General features: G+C 51.5%; 1 protein-coding gene across 2 annotated transcripts in view; it reads right to left on the bottom strand.

The window, feature by feature from the left end:
* Ppp1r37 (protein phosphatase 1 regulatory subunit 37) overlaps positions 1–20,404 on the bottom strand; it is a 30,782-nt gene that overhangs the window by 7,526 nt on the left and 2,852 nt on the right. The window contains exon 1 of one of the 2 annotated variants that reach the window (XM_060368374.1): positions 14,573–14,753. The exons of the other annotated variant lie outside the window; for it this stretch is intronic. The gene's annotated coding sequence lies outside the window, so the exon portion shown is untranslated. Of the gene's footprint in view, positions 1–14,572; positions 14,754–20,404 lie in introns of those variants that run through there. 2 annotated transcript variants of the gene reach the window in all.

Genomic DNA, 20,404 nt, shown 5'->3' with positions numbered 1-20,404 from the left:
CTGGTACAAGTGCCACCCCTCAAAACAACACAAAGAAATAATTTTTTAATTAAAAGAGCTTTTTTTGTGTGTTTTTGAGAGAGTCTCACTTTATAGCCCTGGCTGCCCTAGAACCCGTTCTGTAGACCAGGATGTAGACCAGGTTCTGTAGACCAGGATGGCCTTGAACTCAGAGATGTACCTGACCCTGCCTTCCCCAAAGGTCATAATCAGGCAGTGGTGGCACATGCCTTTAATCCCAGCATTCAGGTGGCTGAAAAGATGGGTCAGTGGTTAAGAGCACTGTCTGCTCCTCCAGAGGTCCCGAGTTCAATTCCCAGCATCCACATAGTGGCTCACAACCATCTATAATGGGATCTGATGCCCTCTTTTGGTGTGCAGGTGTACATGCAGATAGGAACTCATATATACTAACTAACTAATTTTTGAAAGGTTATGATCTTTGAGACAGTCTCATTAAGTCCTCCCCCGCCCATCCCCTCTCCCCAACTGGCTTGAAATTGCAGCCTCTGCCTCTTGAGTGCTGGAATTACATGTATGTGCCTCTGCATTCTGCTCATTTCAATTTAATGGAAAAATGAACGCTTACTTCAACCCCATGAAAAGACAAAGTTTAGAGAGCTCAAGAACCTTGCTTTAAGGCACACAGCTGTTTTGAACCCCTCTCCCAACTCCCAGGTTCTTCCCTCCTGAAACACAGCTAACCACACTCCTCAGACAACAGGGCCACACCCAGAGCCTAAAGGAGAGAACAAACCTTCCCTGGGAGCCCTCACAGAAGGGGCAGTGGTTGTCACATTCAAGATGGGACTCAGATGAAGCTCTGGCCTACCAGAGCTGACTCAAGTTGGAGTAAAGTCTTTGTGTACTGTGTATTCAAATGCAGATTTCTGTATCTAGGAGGATTTGATTACAGGCCAGGCTTCAGTATTGTCATTATTATGAGGTATCTTCTACAACTGTATTTTGTTAACACTGTTCTCCTTCACCTTCTGATTGGTTATATAAAGAGATGAATAGCCAATAGCTGGGCAGAAGAGGAAGGTGGAACTTCTGAGTCCAGTGAGAGGGCCTCAGGTGGGGACCAGAGGGAGAGAGTCACAAGGATGAAGAAGCAGGTGACAGAATGAGACTAAGATGCCAGGTAAGCAGCCACATGGGCAGTTTGTAAGCCAGGCCAGTGTTGTTGGGGTAGAATAGCTGGGTACCCACCCAGCTTTACTGCCTGAAGCTTATAGCAAACATGAAGGTGTGACCAGACTTAGAACATGGGGTTAAAGGAGAAACTGGTGAGCAGCATGAAAGCGGGCATAGTAATTAGTATGTACCTGTATTTATTTAAGGATAAGGAACAGAGAGGCAGGGTTAGAGAGAGCTCAGCGGCGGTCAACAGCACTTGCTGTTCTTGCAGAGCACCTGGCTTTGGTTCCCAGCACCTGGAACAGGCAGCCCAAACAATATGCAACTCCAGCTCCAAGGGCCCCACCATCCTGTTCTGGCCTTTAAGGGCACCTACACAAACTCGGTGTACATACATACATTCAGACACATACACATAACATCAATCCATCTGCGAGGCTGCAGTGGTGGCCCACGCCTTTAATTTTAGCAGTAGGGAGGCAGCGCAACTGGATCTCTGAGTTCAAGGCCAGCCTGGTTTCAGGCTACACAGGATAGGTAGGGCTAAACAGAAAAATCCTGTCTTGAAAAACCAGTAAACACACAGAAACAAATCTTAGGTGGAAAAGACGACTGGTGCCAGAGCTTGGTGAGCGCTTGCTGTGAGGAGATGCTCTGCACTAAAGGGTAGGAGAGGCACAGTGCGGGCAGGCGCGCTCTGAAAGGGCGCTGTGGGGCAGCCTCAGGAGTGTCCACTCAGCTCAAGTTCAACCTGCTGTGCACCAAGTGAGGCAGGCTGACAAGTGAGGTGGGTGTCAGAGAGGAAGGCAAGAGCAGGGTGTTTGTGTTTGTTCCAAAGAAGCCTGTGCTGGACTGGACCCATCGAGGTGACAATTCAGACTAAAAACCACATTCTGATCTTTGTCTTGCCAAGACTGGACAAACGACCCCAGCAACCTCTCTGAAAGAGCCATCCAGTCTCAGGGATAAGTGACATGAGGTAACCAGAGAAGTAGCTGGCTTTCTGCCATCAGGGACACAGCTGGAGAGACAGTGGTGGTGGCTTTTCAGTCTTCAGAACTCACTCACTTGTGGGTTTCTTCCCCTTCCTTAAAAGAAGGAGATCGTAGAAAGCCCAGGCCAACCCTGAACTCATGACCCTTGTGCCCTGGGGCCCCCAAGCACTGGGATTGCAAGCATGGCTAAGGACTTTTCACAGGCGACTTCATTTAGCCAGGTCTCAGACAGATCCAGGAGACAGGCATACTTCCATCTTATACAGGGAAGCCTGCCATGGGATGGGCATCTGCCTCAGCAATGGAGGTGGGTGGGTGGGAGTACAGGCCCTGTCACTCAAAGAAAGCTACCAGGGATATCTGAGTTTCTTAAGAGAACACTGTGGCATGGCTGGGAAGCAGAGCCTCAGCAGTGGGGACCGCCTCTCCCCAGGGAAAGGCTCCTGTGGCTATCACAAAGAGACAGTGAGAAATCTGAAGCCAAGCATCAGGTGACATTAGTGTCAAGCCATCCCCACAGCTGGAAGCTGGTAGGAAATGGGCATCCTGTAAGAGTTTCCACCAGAGAACACTGGGAGCGGGGTGTACAAGGCTCAGACGCAGGGCTGCTCACACCCCATCTCCATGCTGTCCTTACTGGTAACCTCCCAGGTCCTTGGTGCCCACCATGGACAAGGAGATCTGGACAGCCAGGCTCACAGAGTGCCGTCTCACCAGGTCCCAGCTAGGGCCTGACTGGGGTTTAATGAGCCTCTAGGTGATCTGTAGGCACCACCCTGAGAGCCCCCACACTTGGCAACAAAGACACTGTGTTGCTGTTATGGAACAAAGAGGAAGAGGCCAGCTGGCAAATGGAGTGGAGCTGGTCCCCCAGGCAGCCGCCATAGGCTCAGGTCTGCTCCTTCATTCAGCAGAACACTGGGGGGCAGTAGGCACCAACCCCTAGCCCTGTGGGGGCCTCAGAGTGGGGCTACAGAGAACAACACAGCAGCTGGCAGCAACCCTTGGAACAGTGTGCGGCAGGGGCGGGTGAGTGGGCCAGACCACAGCAGAGGGCGCCGAGCAGCACTGCTCAGGATTGCCCTCTGTGGCTCCCAAGAGGAGACCCAACTTCATCCTCCCTCGGGCAGGTTGCTGGGATTAGCAATCAGAAGCATGCAGTGAGGCATGCTCTGAAGTGGACAGTGGCACCTCATGTGACCCTAGGTTTTGGTGGCTACCAAGTGGCCTAACGCATGGCTGGGGAGCAGGTGTGGTAGACCTCCGCCCCCAGGCACACCACAGAGGTGAACAGCTCCAAGAGGCCACCTCCAGAGCAGAGGCTCCTGGTGGAACTCAGGGTAGAGATGGAAAGTCTAGGCCTTTAGGCTCAGCTGCGCTAAGGCCAGGACGGCAAGACGGCAGAGGCCAGGGCCCTGTAGGCCACGGCTGCTGATGAGTAACTGTGGCTGCCGCAGGTGAACAAGGTGCACAGACACACCCATGCCAGGCTGTCTCAAGAGCTTTCTCTGCAAACTGGGTCAACTCAGACATTTTCCCAAAGCGAGGATCTCACTTCCACTTCAGAGAAGGAACATGAGGCAAAACTTTTATTTACAGCTGGGCGCAGTGGTGTATACCTGTAATCCCAGCACCCAGGGTGGCTGAGGCAGGCGGATCTCTATGAGTTCAAGGTCAGCTTGGTCTACAAAGTAAGTCCAGGACAGCCAGAACTTACACAGAGAAACCCTGTCTCGAAAAACCAAAACCAAACAACAACACAACAAAATCAGGCTGAAAAGATGGGTCGTGGTTAAGAGCACTGTCTGCTCTTCCAGAGGTCCCAAGTTCAATTCCCAGCAACCACATGGTGGCTCACAACCATCTATGATGGGATCTGATGCCCTCTTCTGGTGTGCAGGTGTACATGCAGATAGGCACTCATACACACTAATTTTTTTTTTAAAGGTCATGATCTTTGAGACAGTCTCATTAGTCCTTCCCCAGCCCATCCCCTCCCCCCACTGGCTTGCAATGGCTGAGCATCATGCCTCTGCTTCCAGAGTTACATGTATGTGCCACTGCATCCTGCAAACCTCTCCAGCCTGGGGGCTGGGCTTCCGTTGCTCCAGCTTCAGAGTCCCATATAACTCAAACATTTTGGACATACACCCTTGGCTCCTGGTCCCCTCTTTGCCCTCTCTTCTCTCTTCCTCTCCCCAGTCTGCTGTGCTGGCCATGTTCAGTCTGGACTCTCCCAGTTGCCGCTGCTGCTCTCTCCCTCATTATGTCTATGATAAAAGCCTTCTCCTCAACCATCATGGGAGTGGTTATGTCCTCATTTCATTCAGATAGCACTAGCTATCCTGAAATACACATTGATTGATCCCCTACCTCAGCCTCCCAAATCCTGGGCCTGAAGGTGAACACCACTGTGTTTGTCTAGCTTCTCATCACTGACGACTGTGCAGTATTTACACATTCACCCACTTAGAAAAACCACGGTGGCTCACACCTGTAACACTAGCTCCCGAGAGGCTGATGCAGAAGGATCAATGTGAATTCACAGCCAGCCTTGGTTACAGAGGGAGGGACACTTTGTGATGACTAAAGTTGTGTTTTAAGTTTAAATCAGTGTGCTTAAGAGACCTATAAAACAAAACCAGCTCTAACCTGTAAGCCCCACTTGCCTAAAGACAGCTAACTTCCTGGAATGCTAGGAATTGTTGTTCATGTAAGATAATAGGCCACGTGTTTTTGCTCCTGTAGACAAGTTTGGTTGCCCCAACTGTACAAGATGTGCTTGTTCACACACAGGTGGGAGGTGCATAGGCAGGAAGTATGTCAGGATGCATGCCCCCGATTAAACGAAGGCAGGAAGAACATAGCCTCGTGGGCCTGGCCTGTATCAGCTTCTGATTAATGTAATTTGGTGCCATTTTCTGGGAATCCCAGGTATGGAGCCAGTGTCCATCATCCTGCCCAGTATTAAATAAAGCTTGCTTCAAATTTGGCTCAAAAATTGTAGTAGTGATCTTATTCTCAACTGGTTGGATTAACAACTTAACATCAAAAAATTGGGATGAAGGGGCTGGACAGATGGCTCAGAGGTTAAGAGCACTGGCTGTTCTTCCAAAGGTCCTGAGTGCAATTCCCAGCAACCACATGGTGGTTCACAACCATCTATAATGAGATCTGGTGCCCTCTTCTGCCCTGCAGGCATACATGCAGGCAAAACACAGTATAAATAATAAATAAATCTTAAAAAAAAAAACTGGGACGGACAGAAAACCCAAACTTGTGTGCCCAGGCTGGAGCTGCTGTCCTCAGAGAGGCCAGGCTCTTGGCAGTGTTGAGAGTGAACGAGAGCATACACCACAGGAAGAGAGGAGTGGCAGGGCTCTTGGGGATGGAAGATGTGGGGTGCAGTGGGTACCATGCTCAGTAACGGGGCCAGACTCCTCAGCAAGCCTTCAGGCTGGGGCTGCACTCTACCTGCTGCCCTGCTTTCCCTTAGCCATCCAGAGCACACACTGCCGCTCTCGGAACACTCGCACACTCTTTCCTCGGTGGTCTGCAGCAGGTGTTAGAGACATAGGGTTCCACACCCACCTCAGGGTGAAAGAACAGTAGAACAAGGTAGGAAGCTGCCTAATTTCTGCTGGAGTCACGCCCAGTTGAGTCCAGGTCTCAAACAAACAGCATCGATGAGACTGGATTTGCCTTTCTTGTGAGCCTGGGGGCCAGGCTGTCAGTGGCTCTGCAAGTGGGAAGTATTTGCAGCCAGTGGAAGAGCTCCTTTCCTTTACACGCTGGGTCTGGGTCTGTAGGGTCTATAGGGCAAGGTCCATTCCTGGAACCCTGAGGCCACTGGGGAGTGGAGCCGTGTGGCTGCTGTGACCAGGATGTGACTCGTCAGTGCCGGGGCTCTCTTCTAACTCCCACCCCAGCCTTCTAACAGGTCTCTTCAGTACTGACTGTCTGTTATTTTTTTAACCAGGTGGTCACGAACCTGTCTGAGGTTGGCCTCCAGACCTGGCTAGAGTCTTGGAAGACAAACAGGTACACAAAAGCAGGCTGAGCTATCATCTCTACCTGCAGGATGGGCCAACAATTAGAAGCTGGGTAGCAGGGGGAAGGGGGCAGCACATGCTTCTGGGAAGACTGGGGAGAACAACGATCCCCCTTTCATTCGACAAAGCCAGTCCAAGGCACATGGGCACAGACCATCTCGTCCAGAGCCTGGACACTCACGCTGAAGGTTCACTTGCCTGGGCTAAAGGAACAGCTTGCTCACTACAGCATGATCTGCGAACATGCCACAGACACCAATGAGGCCTACGGCATCACTCCTGTCATGGATGCTCAGGTGCCATGGAGAATGAGCCCCAGGAACAATGTCCAAGACAGGGTAAAGGTGAAACACAAGGTGCAGGCAAAGAGTGGAACCCAACAATGATGGTTAGGAGCACTGGATTCTGGTAACTCCACAGCCTCACTGCTGCCGCCCCAACTGCCCTATCCACAGGGCTCCCCAGCCCTGCCTGAAGGCAGAGACCACAGAACAACAACCCTGGAAGGCAAGCCCACCTCCTCTTGTCACTACCATGTTCAGACACGATGCTGACATGTGGTCAGCTGTATGACAGCTCCCTCAAAATGAGGTGTGGCCCCAGCTGGGGAGGGGTTTCATCTCCTCTACTTGTGCACCTGATTTCCTTCCTATTCTGTGTGCTGTACCCTCCACCAACCTGTCACTCAGGCCTCAGCTCCCATGGCATCTCCTCTTGGAGGTCTTACAGCCTGGACACACATCACCAGTCACAAAGGTCTGACTCTAGTCCTAGAGTAAAGCTGAGTATGTGGGTGAGATCCTGAGAAACAGTAAAGAATTTCTGAACTTGCAATAACCAAACCCATGAGGCACCACGTGCCAGAGCAGTCTCCGGCAACTTTACTGCAGCCTCAGCCCTGAACACACATGTTGTCACATTACATAGACAGCCATGATCGCTGCCTGTAACAACCCAGCTCCCATCATCATGTGAGAGCTGGAATGCTTTACTGTGCACACAGGCACTCTGCTCCTGCAGAAAAGAACACTTCAGTATGATAAGCAGTTTCCTTTCAGACCGTCATTCAGCAGCAGGTGTGGAGGAGTGCAGCAGTACATGTACTGTGCTAATAGCACCCCTATCCCATTAGTATATAAGTTTAGTGTCTTCTTTTACGTTTATTTCCTGTGTGTGCACATGCAGAGGTTAGAGGTCAACTGCAGTAGTTGTTCTTCCTTTCACCATGTGGGTCTGGAGAATCAAGCTCAAGCCAACAGTCTTGGCAGCAAGTGACTTTCCTTCTGAGCCATCTTGTGTGCCCTGCTTCATTTTTAGAGTTATTTAAAATATTTTAGGAGCTAGAGAGATGGCTCAATGGTTAAGAGCATTTTGTGCTCTTTCAGAGGCCTGGGATTCAGTTCCCAGAACACACATGGGTTCACAATTGTTTGTAACTCCAGCTCCAGGGATCCAATGCCCTCTTCTGGCCTCCACAAGCGACCCATTGCATGTGGCATACACTCAGGCACAGACACATACGTTAAAATAAATCTTGCTTTTTCCTCAGGAAGGAATGACACACGTACTTTAGCTTGCTGACCTTTATGCTAGCTTGGTCAGAGAACACCAGATTCCAGGCCTTTTAGCTACAGAAGCCACCCTCATGGTCACATGTACGGCAAAACATCAGGTCCTTCTCAGGCCATGCCCCAAAGTCATTACCTGATTCCTAACGGAGATGATGAGTTTTAAATCACATCATGGTGATCACAGGGCTGGGAAAGGCGCTGGGAGCCTCACAAGTGGATTAAACAGAGTCGAGTGTTGGCTTCCTCCAAATCCACCTCTCAGGCCACTGTGGAGCTGCTGCTGCTCCCCTCCCTCCACATTCCTGTCTGTCACACTTCCCTTTCTGAGACACTGAGATGGGGACAAGTGTGTCCTGGCCACTCTTGCACCTTTACTAGGAGACTGGGCACAGACCTTGAATTTGGGGGGGGGGGATGACTGTCTGGACAACTATGAGGGAACATCCAGCCCACTGCTGGGAGAGACGAAGGTCACCACAGGATTACCACTGACCTAAAGCTTTCTGCTAAAGCACGAAGGCTTTCCTCTATGGCCCCAGCAAGAAGGAGCTCCTTGAAGGCACGTGTGTACCTGAGGTCACTGAGTTGGGAGTCAGGCCTTGCACAGAACTTGGCTCCTTCCACAGAAGCTGCCTGTGCCAGGGACCTAAAGTACTCATACAATGTTCAGCCTTGTGTGGCCTAAGACATAACAGCGAGGAAAGGTTCTACAGACAGAGTAAGGTATGGTCCAGTAGCAAGGTACTGACCACTCTCATTTACCTCATATCCCTGATGGTCAAGAGACCCCCAACTGTTGCAGGCCCTGCTCTTATCTCTTGCTTGGGTCTCCATATCCAGAAAACAACCAATCACTCACACACACACACACTTCTAGAAGCAGCAAGCGAGCCAACTCAGGTAGTGGTAGCAAAGGGCTAATGTTATGTAAACAGTGTTTATCACAGTCTAAGGCCAGACACCCTGGTGACCAGGTGGTGGAAGAGCAGAGCAAACACAGCTCCCAGCTGCAGGAGGCTTGCTGCACCTGTCCCAACCCAGCTGCATCTTGGAAACACGGCTTGCACACCGGTTGTTTACCCTGGAATATTTACCCAGGGCTTGGGTAGCTGACCGTGCACAGGGGAAGACCTGTGAGCGGACAGTACTGGGGAGGTGTGGCAGGGCAAAAGGGGTCAGCCAGGAGAGCTAAGTGCAAGTGTAAGGGCCAAGCAGATGCACTGCCCCAGGAAGTAAAGCTCTGTACACTGGTCCTGGAGGGTTCCAGTGCCCACAGAGCAGGGCAGGCTGGACTGGGTCTTCTGGATCCAATGCCATCTTCTGGCCTCCTGCGTGGCACTAGGCACATGCACGGTACACATCATGCATGCAACCACACACACAGAGCCGCAACCCTCCCATATGTGTACAATGGGGGCACCAACCTTACACCTCTTACACATGTGGATGCCTCATCCCAGATTTGAGTCCTGAGCTACACACAGCTCACACCCATGCCAGCTACTAACAACACTGAGGCGGGCTGGGGAGGAAGCTCAGTCAGTAAAAATACTTCCTGGGCAAACATGAGGACCCGAGCTCATTCCCTAGACTCACGTAAAAGAAGCTGGAGGCGGGCTGGGATATGGCTCATGGGAGAGAGGGCTTGCCTCACAAGTGCTAGGACTGGACTTTGGATCATGGCACTCACATGAAGAGCTGTGCAGGTGTGATGGCTACTTGTAATCCTGTACTCAGGAGGCAGAGAGGGAGGGGGCAGCTGGCACCCAGATTAGCTGGACTCAGAGGGTCAACTTCAGGCTCCAAAGCACACATGCACACCACACAACAGATGAAAACCCAAAATACTGGCTATGGTAGCATGGCTTTGTCACACCAGTGCTAAGACAGGCGGACCTGTAGATCTCACTGGCCATTCAACCTATCCTACCTGTCAAGTTTCAGGCCAATGCAAAACTCTGTCAAAAAAACAAAAAACAAACAAGCCAGCACCTGAAGTTGCACTCTGACCCCTGACCTCCAATCCCTGTCACTATTCATCTACAGGCCCATGGCAGCCCCATGAAGCCCTAACTACTCCTACAGAATTCTATGCGATGACGCTGGCCCTGTTCACTCTGTAAGGTGCAAAGCAACCTGTCATCCCCTTCAAAACAATAGCTGGGCAGGCCTCGAGCCTCTGTGGCAGGGGCCTCTCCCCAGGGGAGGGGAATGGGCGGCGGACTGTGTGCTGGCTTCTGACAGCAGGCCTGGTTTGCTCCCTCTGCCACAGAGGCCCGCACAGACAACACAGGGCCTCTGAGCTCTAGCACATGACTGAGCTTGAGGCTTACGTGTTCTCTGACCCAGATTCAATTCCAGTGACAACAGGATACTGAACCTCAGTTCTTCTCCCAACCCCACACCTCACTGGGAAACCCACAGTACCCCATAGGATGATGTGGCAGGCAGTATATGACATTCCCCAGTCAGCGGTGGGCCTCAGTGCAGCCTGGGAAGGCACCTAACAGGCCGCCAGAGGGCAGAGGCTGTGTATCTCCCAGATGCTCCCAGATGAGCAGGCACCCTGCGAGGTCCTGCTGAAGAAAAGCCAGGGGGGGACTGAGACAGAAAGACTGGAAAGTGAAGGGCACGGGCAGGGAAAGCCTGAGTAGGGTCACTTGCCAGCTGAGAGTCAAGAATTCCAACACAACACATGGTGGCACAGGCCAAGAAGTTGACTCAAAGGGTCAAGGGGCTTGCCAGATGAGCCTGACAATTAGAGTTTGATCCTCAGGACTGCATTAAAGGTGGAATGAAAGTGTGGACACCACAAAGCTATCCTCTGATTTTTACATGTGTCCCCATATCATACTCATGTGTACCCACACAGATTGTACTAGTGAACATTAAAAAGAGAACAATTTGGGCTGGAGAGATGGCTCAGAGGTTAAAAGCACTGGCTGTTCTTCTAAAGGTCCTGAGTTCAATCCCCAGCAACCGCATGGTGGCTCACAACCATCTATAATGAGATCTGGTGCCCTCTCTGACCTGTCGGCTCACAGCAGGCATTACACATCAGTAATAAATAAATATACCCCCCTTCTTTTTTTACATTCATTTATTTTATGTAGATGTGTGCTCAATCTGACCATACACCTGCATACCAGAAAAGGGCATGTAGATGGTTGGGAGCCACCATGTGGTTGCTGGGAATTGAACCCAGGACCTCTGGAATAACAGACAGTGATTTTAGCCACTGAGCCATCTCTCCAGCCCCCATAAATAAATCTTAAAACAACAACAAAAACACTTCAAACCTGCCTGTGCAGAGCTGGCATTTCTCCACATAGTGCAGTAGAGTACACACAGTACAGATCACAAAGTTAAAGCAGCAATGACCTGAGGCCCGTGTGTGACCTGATCACGACCTTCCTCCTTTCCCAGCTACAGACCTGCAACTTCAGGGCTCCCTTTACAGTAGCAACAGGTCTTGCTCCCTTGTGTCACTTTTATGACCTTGGGTTTACCTTAGCAGCCTATGAGCCTACCTAATGTACCCCAGGAGCCACGCCATTATCTCATCACCAAAAAGGAATTAAAAAATGGAGGACCCTCCAGAGACCCTTTCTCTGTGTAGCCCTGGCTGTCCTAGAAATCTGTAGACCAGGCTGGCCTCAAACTCAGAGCTCTCCCTGCCTTTGCCTCTCAAGACCCTTTCAATCCGCCACAAACAGATAAGTAGCTACTGGTAAACAACTATTTTAAAGATTTATTTTTAAGAATTCTGTGTCCCTGTTTGTTGGTATGTAGCTCTCATGTGACTGCAGATTCTGTAAGAGGGCAGAGGCTTCAGACCCCAACTCCAAGGTGCTCTTTCAAACACCTGAAGACATGAATGTGGTGCTAGGAACTGAGCCCAGGGCCTCTGGGAAAAAAGAACGTGTTCTTAACCATTGGGCCATCCCTCCAGTTCATGTTAAAACACTTAAACAAAATCGTGCTGGTGGTGGTGACACACGCCTTTCATCCCAGCACTCAGAAGGCAGGGGCAGGTGGATCTCTGATCTCTGAGTTCAAGGCTAGCCTGGTCTACAGAGTGAGTTCTAGGGCAGCCAGGGCTCCACAGAGAAACCCTATCTCAAAAAATAACAACAAAATTAGCAAGATTTACAGTATGTTATGAGTTTCTGTGCCCCACGTATAAGCAGGAGCCTACAGAGGTCAGAAGAATGTGCTAGATCCCCATGGAACTGGAGTGACTGGCAGCTGGGAGCTGAACCATGTGAGTGCTGGAATCAAACTTAGGTCCTGCTGGAAAAGCAGCCAGTGCTCTTAACTGCTAAGTCATCTCTCCAGTCCCCAAATATTCCTCTTTCTAGGGGATTTTCAGTAATCACTCACTCAACTCTACATCTGTGTCACCCGTTTCCTGTTGCTTTCTTAAAGCAGCTGGAACTGAGCCTGAGCTGTGTTGGCTAGGAGAGCACCCATTACTAAGCTATATCCCTTTTAATTTGTTTGTTTTTCCAGACAGGGTCTCACTATGTAGCTCTGGCTGTCTGTAACTCACTCTGTAGACCAGGCTGGCCTCAAACTCAAAGAGATCCACCTGCTTCTGCCCTCAAGTGCTAGGATCAGAGGTGTGCACCATTACCTCATACTAGCTTTTGAGACAGGGTCTGGCTAAGGTGCTCAGGCTAGCCCTGAACTCAACCCTACAGGCCAGGGAAGTGCTAGACTCATGATACTCTTCTCTCTGCCTCCCAAGCAGCTGAACTACAGGCCAGTGCCACCAGGCCTGCTCATATTATCGGATGGTTTGTAATTGCGTGTGACTAATTTACTGTCTAATAGTGAGTCCATTCACCGCAAGTCATTCAGTAATGAATGAGTGGATATTTGTGTCCTTTAGCTCCTAAACAAACTTCACAAGGGCTACTGGTGCCAACTGGTCAGGGGGCTGAGGTAGGAGGATTGCAGTGAGTTCAAGGCCAGCCTGGAATACAGAGTGAGACTCTTGACTCCAAAAAACAAAACAAAACCACACACACCACAGAAGACACCTATATGCAAATAGCATTCACTTACTAAGTGCAGCATTCTCCGCTGCTCTGGGGAACTCGAGGTGAGCACCATGCAGCCTTGGCCCTCAAGGTCTAGAAACACAAGCTGAACCTGGAGCTTCAAATGCTCCCACCCTGTGGCCTTGCAAAGTCATCTACAAACTTGTTCAAGACTCACTCGGGGGTAGGGGGGAGACAGGAAGATTTAAGGACAACCAGCACTGGTTATTTCTTTGGCTGAAGATGGGAAGACATCGGCTCAGTGACATGAAGTGGCAAGTCGGAAGCAGCTGAATGAATCACCACCGTCCACGATACATTTTAAAGTGTGCCTTTTTATTTTTTGAGAGCAGGGTCAAACTCTGTAAATCAGGCTGTTTTTAAACTGTGGCAATCCTTCTGAATGCTGGGCCATCACACCTGGCACCCAGAATATACACACATCTATCCATCTAATCTATCTATCATGTTAGCATAATGCTCTTTTGAAATGTATACACCTTACCCTTGTTCACTCAAATGCTGATTTCTCCCCCCCACTCTCTGGTTTCAATCCGGACATTGCATTGTGATCCTTATTCTAAGCATTACCTGTCTCAACTTTGTGTAAACAGACCAAAATAAAGCAACTAGCCACAATGTTGAGCAATGGGAGGAGCCAGAGGACAGGAAAGAGGGGAGGAGCCAGAGGGCAGGCAATGAGTGGGAGGAGAAAGGGTGAGGAGAGCCAATTGGGAGAGAGGTCTTGGAACGCAGTGGAGAGAATGACTGGACCTAAGATTTCACATAAAGCAAGTATAATGGGTGAATCTAAATGTTAGGAAATTATGAGGGTATGGAGGTTTAGGATGGAGTAACTATTGCCCAGCATTGTGTTCTAGGTTAACTAAATAAATCATAGTCTCTGTGTGGTGATTTGGTTACACAGCTGTTTAAGATTAACAGCAGCTTTACTAAAAGATAAACCAACAGTAATTATTAAACACTACCTACAACTATCTATCTATCTATCTATCTATCTATCTATCTATCTATCTGACAACACAATTTATAATTGGGCAAAGATGTGAAAGGTCATTTCTCCCCAGAAGATGATCAAGTGTCCAAACACACACACACACACACAGGCTATGCCCCATCTGAAAATGCAAATCAAAACCACAGTGAATAAGAGAGCCATGGCATACACTTGTAATCTCAGCACTCTGGAGGCAGAGGCAGAAGAATTTATTTAGTGAAGCCAACTTTGGCTAAAGAGACTTTTTAAACAACACGTAACACAGTGAGATCCCATTTCATGTCCCAGGGCAGAGTTACAATCAGAAGGACAGAGAGCAGGAAGTGCTGCTGTCCTTCAGAAGCTGCTAGGGAAAGGTCGCATGGCAGGTGCTGGAAGGCCCTGTGGCCATTCATCCCTAAAGTAGTTCTATGGCTGCCTATTTGCCCCCAAGTCCACTCCAGGGGAGCTGAAAACACTTTTTTGGTGGAGAAACAGTCTTTGGCCCTGTTTAGGCAGGGGAGTCGGCATTTGGATCCCCACAGGCAGGTGGGTGGTCAGATTCAGGAGGAACACGCACTGCTCACTCACAGGCAAAGGGAAGTGCTGGGAAAGGGGGTTACAGGACAGGGTTGGGGGTGAAGAGGCCGGAGCTGGGCACTGCCCCCTGCAGGGCCACTGGAGGGCAGCAGGAGCCGCGCCTGTCTTGCAGGAGGGATGGTGGTTGAGTTATTTCCAGAACCTCTTCCAGAGGAAGGGCCTCGAACAGTACCTTGCTGCAGTGGGCCAGCACCCTGGCTTCCGACAAAGGGCAAATTAAGAGCAGATGACCTGTGTCCCGGCTCCTCAGGTCTGAATTCATTTCCAGCAGAGTGGTGGGGTACAGAGGAAGACTGGGGATGCCATCTGCAAGCTTCTCTCGCTGTTCCTGGGGCACTGAGACCAGCACCACACACCACTTCCTTCCCCCTGGCCCTATCAAGCACTAGCCGAAGCCATGCGTGGTGCCATGTGGCGTGGACTTTGGAAAAGCAGTAGTAGCAGAGAACTGCCCTCTGGCTCCTGACACAGTGTCAGGCAGGAGAGAACACCAGCAGGTCAACACAGAGCTGCCACAGGAGCCCTGAGAAGTTAGGGCCAGCTGTGTGCACAGGGCTAGCAATCCAGACAGATACAGCAGAGGGCACACTCCTGCACAGGCAAGCCTTAAAAGGAGGTTGGTGGTACAAGGCCAGGTGAGATCAGTGGCAGCCAGGAAGAGACAGACAGAGGTCACGCCAGACCTCTGAGCTTTGGTAATGGGTGGAAGCATGACCTGAAGTAAAGGGAGGTTACTTTTCAAGACTTCCAGGGCCAGTGTGGGTGAAGGCTCGGAGTACAACAAGCTCCTCCACTGCACTCAGGATGGTAGGGGCCAAAAAACTGACTGGACAAAGGTATGAACAAACCCCCAGCTCCAGAGGCAAACCTCAAACCCCCAAAGTTGGGAGGCTAAGGCAAAATCTTGAGTTCCAGGCCATCTGGGGCTATATAGTTAGACTGTCTCAAAAATAATAGAAGGGTCAAGAATGGTGATGAACGCCTGTAATGCCATCACTTGAGGTAGAAACAAGAGGATTGGAAGTTCAGGGTCATCCTTGTTTGAGGCCCAGGACTACATGAAACTTTACCTTAAAAACAAATATATACATGGAAGGACCAAGCATGCTCACACACCAACAAAGCCAGCACAGATGAGGCAGAAAGACTGCTAGAAGTTTAAGACCAGCCTGGGATACAGAGATACCCAGTCTGAAAAACACTAAATAAACACATACATAATTGGGAGAGAGGAGGGAGGAAGGGCTGATCACCCTGCCCCAGCATTGCTCTGATCTTAAGTGCTCCAAGCTGCCACAGACACACTCTGTCCCAAACTTCAGTTTCCCCAAGGGCTCAGGCTTATGGCTCCTCCCAGAAGCCAGATAACAGGATAGTGTGCTCCTGCAGCCTCAGGCCTAGTGGGAGGGTGGGGGGAGATGGACCTAAACAGATAATGTGAGGAGGTACCATGGCAACTAGGGAGTGAGGGCAGGGTTCTGTCTGGGGATTCAAGACATGGGGTGCTATCTGGGCCAGCTGGAGAAAGTGAACAGGAGGACCAGGAAGGCAGGGATCAGCAGCGGCACCTGAGCCTGAGGGTAGGTGTAGATGGGGCAAGGCATTGGTGTGGGCTTCAACCTGTAAAGGGAGGTGCCCCAGGACAGAGCAAAGTGTCAAAATCCTCCTGGAGAGGCAGCCCTCCCTGAGACCTGATTGGCACAGTCGAGTCCACAGTCCTCTTCCCGCTACTGTGAAGATGACCTACGTCGATAACATAGGCAAGACCTGGTAAGGGTTGAGTCAAAGGGAACTCTGGGTGTCCTCCTAGCTCCCCAATCAATACTCCAGCACTACTACCTTCACCACCAACTCCGAGACACCATGGAAAAGCTGGCCTCTGCTTTGGTGGCTTGATTTCATCTTTTGGCAGTCCCACCTTTCCCTAGCCCCTCCCTTGTTCCTCTCCAAGCAACCAGTTCCAATGGTACTCTGCTCAGAAAAGGAAGGCAGCCCAGGCAGGGCCTTGTGGCTACAGGGCTGACAGCTGCAGCCTCTGAGACTGAAAGGAAGAATGGAGGCGTGGGTGTGAGGTGGCCGTAAGTCTTGAGTCTCAAGGTGCAGCTTGTTGGTGGGGTCACCAGCCTGCAGGGGTGGCTCCTCCTTTCCTGCTGGGAAGGGAGAGGGTGCTGAGCCAGTCACATGAGCACAGCCAGCAGTGGCAGCAGACACTTCCCAACTCCCACCCCCAGCTTCAAGCAACAGTTCTGGCAACTGCCTGGAGAAAGGCAAAGGAAGGGAAGGCAACATGTGAGGCTGACTGTGTGTCGCCATCTTTACCCAGCCCTGCCTGTGACGGAGGATGGGTACTCTGAAGGGCTAGACTCTCCGAGGAACCTGGCCTCCAAGGAGCTTTCCCAGCGTGAGGACACAGACAAGCCCTGCACCGCTCTCTAAGGACTCTGGCACCCAGCCTCAGAGCTCGCTCCCAGAGCTGGGGGCTCTGCACATCACCACTCACGCCAACTAGAGACAGCAGCTGTCTGTGCAGATGTGCCCTGAGAGGGGGCAGGCCTACAGTACCGTCCAAAGGCACCACAGGCCACCCCGCAGAAGGGCACTCACAGCACTGGTGGGCTGCACCCTGCTGCACGCTTCCCTCTTCCAGCTTCCTGCTCCTCCTTTCCCCAAAACAATTTGACAGAAAACTCTGCCAACCAGGAAAACAGAGGCACAGGAGTACCTATCCAAGGTCATGCATCCTGGGTGTGGAGATGCTGACGTCACCTTCAGGCAGACTTCTCCTGCCCACAAGCCACCTGCTTCAAGCAAGAGAGGGCAGAGCTGGTTCCCTCAGTGAGAAAGGAGCCCACAAGCTGACAGGTGGCCACACTTAGCCTTCACAGCACGCCTGTTTGTTCTAGTACAGATCATTGTCATCCTCAGCCCACAAACAAACCAGCTCCTGAGGTGAAGAAGCTAACAGGCCATGGCCACAACCCAGAATGATGCTACCGTTGGTGCTCATGATATTTTGCATATGTAGGAGGAGGCCCACCTCAAGCTTCATATTTTCCTGCCAGGGACCCCTGAACCAGAACTGCTCTAGAATAAGAAACTTTCTGGATTGAACAAGTGACAAGATATAAGTGACTTGAGGGGACTGTGGAGTTACCTGAAGAGGTCACATGGTGATCAGGGAGGGCCAGGTGCAGTGGTACACGCCTGTAATCCCAGCAACTGGGGAAGAAGAGGTGGGCAGACCTCCGAGTTTGAGGCTAGCCTGGTCAATAGAGCGAGTTCCAGGACAGCCAGGGCTACACAGAGAAACCCTGTCTCAAAAAACAACACAAAAAATGTACATATATGTACATCTCTTGTTTACTCAGGTGTTTCTGCAGCCTTGCTCAGCCTCATCTGTAGCATCCCTGGCTTTTTGTTTTGTTTGTTTTTTGAGACAGGGTTTTTCTATGTAGCCCTGGCTGTCCTGGACTTGCTTTGTAGACCAGGCTGGCCTAGAACTCACGGAGATCCACCTTCCTCTGCCTTCCCAAGTGCTGGGATGACAGGCGTGTGCCACTGCACCCAGCCCTCCTTGGCTTTTTTCTGTCCTGTTCATGTCTGTCTAGCTGATTCTGCCAGTGCCCACACCTGCAGCTACTCCATGCCAGGCTGACCCCCTGGCATTTGTGATGAGATCTGCCCGCCCCAACCTCTCACCGCAGGCCTCAGCACCCAGCCTAAGTGTTTACTGGTCACTCTGGGATTGCCTTTGGTCCTGAAGACAGTTCAAGAATGGAAAGCATGGGGCCCTAGGAATCGGCCACCTGGGTCTGAGGCCCGCCCCGCCCCTTCCTGGCAAGTGCGTGACAAAGGCAGGTAAGTCACTTCACTTGTGCCTCTAGTCCTCACAGCCAGACACCTGTCTACGTAAGGTGAGCACCTGTGGGCGCTATGAGTCTCAAGTCACTGTGGAAACCCTGCAGCCCTGACCCATGCTCTACTGCAGAAGAGTGCTGCCGTCACCTGGGTCAGACATGTCAGCGCTCCCCTCACTGTGCACTTGCATGTGAGCCAGGGTGACCCTCTAGTCTGAGCACAGGAGAGCCAAGCTGGAGGTCAGGACAGCCGGTCAGGTCTGTGCCAAACCAAGTCCCTGAGGCCTGTAGCAGGCCCAGCCCAGGCCCATGGCTCCCAGATCTTAATCCTCTTGGAGCAATGCCCCAGAGGCACTCTCTTCTCAGGCACTGTGCCCAGTGCCAGCTCTAAGTGCTTCGGTGTGGCTCAGGAGTGTCGCCAACACCTGCCTGGCACCTCGGAGGAAGAGCCCTGTCCTGGCACAAACTGGATTAAGTGCCCCAGAACTTCCTCCCAAATGGCACCACAGGGTATCAGATCTGAAAACCTCAACCCTTCCCATATTTGTACTCAGAACCAGACTAGAGGCAGAGCAGTGACCTGTCTCCCCTTTGAAATGGGACTGGCACAGAAACATAATCAAGACCACCTGGGGCTGTGGGCCAGAGAACGGCAGCATCGAGTGTGTGATGGGAGCAGCAACTGGCCCAAAGTCTTCAGCTGCCTGTGGACAGGCCTGCAACGTTCCCAGTCTGGGACCAGTTACCCTGACAGCCTGTCATGCTGGTGACCCCCCACACCCTTGACTTAAGTTTGCTCACAGAGGTTGGGCAACTTGCCCATAGACAGGGCTGGGGCTGGACACACTCATGTCGAGGAACAAGCCTGAGGGGCGGGGCGGGGGGGATGCTGACAAGCACAGGGAAGCAGAGTGTAAAGGGGCTAGAGGCACACCGCAGGCGTGGCCAGCATGTGGTACGGTGACAGCAGCAGACCTAGACTGTGGCCCCTGTGCTGTTGCTCCCCACTGAACCCCACCATCACCGCTGCACTCCACACAGACAGAGGCCATGGTCCTGCTCTACTCCCCATGTGTTATTGTCACAGCCCTCCTAAAACTAAGAGATGTGCTTTTACCTGTCAAACCAGTTCCAGGAGTAAAGTGCCGAGCAGTGCCAGGGAGAACAAACAGTGTGGCTGTCCTCAGCATGGGCCCCACCAGCCTCTCCCCTGACTCCAGGTGACTACGGATGGTCACGTGTTGGAAGGTCATGAGAAACCTCCTGGTGGGTAGCCCCAGGACTCGGAACAGCAGGGCAGGCGGGAGCATCACTGTCATGTGCTTGGATCACAAGTCCTTCTAACAAGCCCGGCTCACAAAGCCCAGAATCTAGCCGTGCCTACTGAGGCCATCTGAGCACTTTCTTGTGGTTTGGTCTGAAAGGGTTACTGGATCCTGGAAAGAACTAGGGCCAAGAGCTGCCTCTCATCATGGGAGAACTGGCTGGCTACCTCTTCAATACCCACACGGCCAGTATGCCTCTTGCACTCACCTCCCTATTCCCTAAGTTCCAGCCCCCAACCCATGGCCACCCCCTCCTCCCAGACATGCTGGCTTTTTACATGCAGATACAGCACATACTGACAGGCCCCTCAACCCCCAAACTCCCTCTCAGGCTGCTCACACTGCTACAGGGATCCTGGTGGGATAAGGCAAGGGCTAAAAAGGCCAGGGCCAGCTTCCATTCCTGTTGGGGCCACCAAGGAGAAAACAGATAATAGAACTCCAATGGCCCTGGTTTGACAAGGAAACAGATCAGCTCACTTCAAGGCACTCACAACACCAGGGCCCTGCAAGGCCTGAGGGGGCTCTGGCCCTCAGGCAGGAACCTAGGCTCTACTCACCCCAGCTAGCAACACAGCCCCCATCCCCAGAATGAGGCTGTGGAAGCTGGTGCTGGCAGACCCCTCCAGAGCTGCTCCTCTACCCTAGACTTCTTTCTTCCCATCATGCACAGGCCCAGGCAAGTCCTTCTACCTGCTTCCCTCAAGTCAGACCATCCAATGACTATCACTTGGGGCACTGTTTGGGGTCATCTCTCTTCCACAGGCCCATGGTTTAAATTATATACCCCCATGCTATACAGGTCTCACAGAGCAGCTATAA

The sequence above is a fragment of the Meriones unguiculatus genome, chromosome 1 (genome assembly GCF_030254825.1).
Source record: "Meriones unguiculatus strain TT.TT164.6M chromosome 1, Bangor_MerUng_6.1, whole genome shotgun sequence".
Lineage (NCBI taxonomy): Eukaryota > Metazoa > Chordata > Mammalia > Rodentia > Muridae > Meriones > Meriones unguiculatus.
Note: the sequence above shows the minus strand (reverse complement) of the source record. Positions and strands in the feature narration are given on the sequence as shown.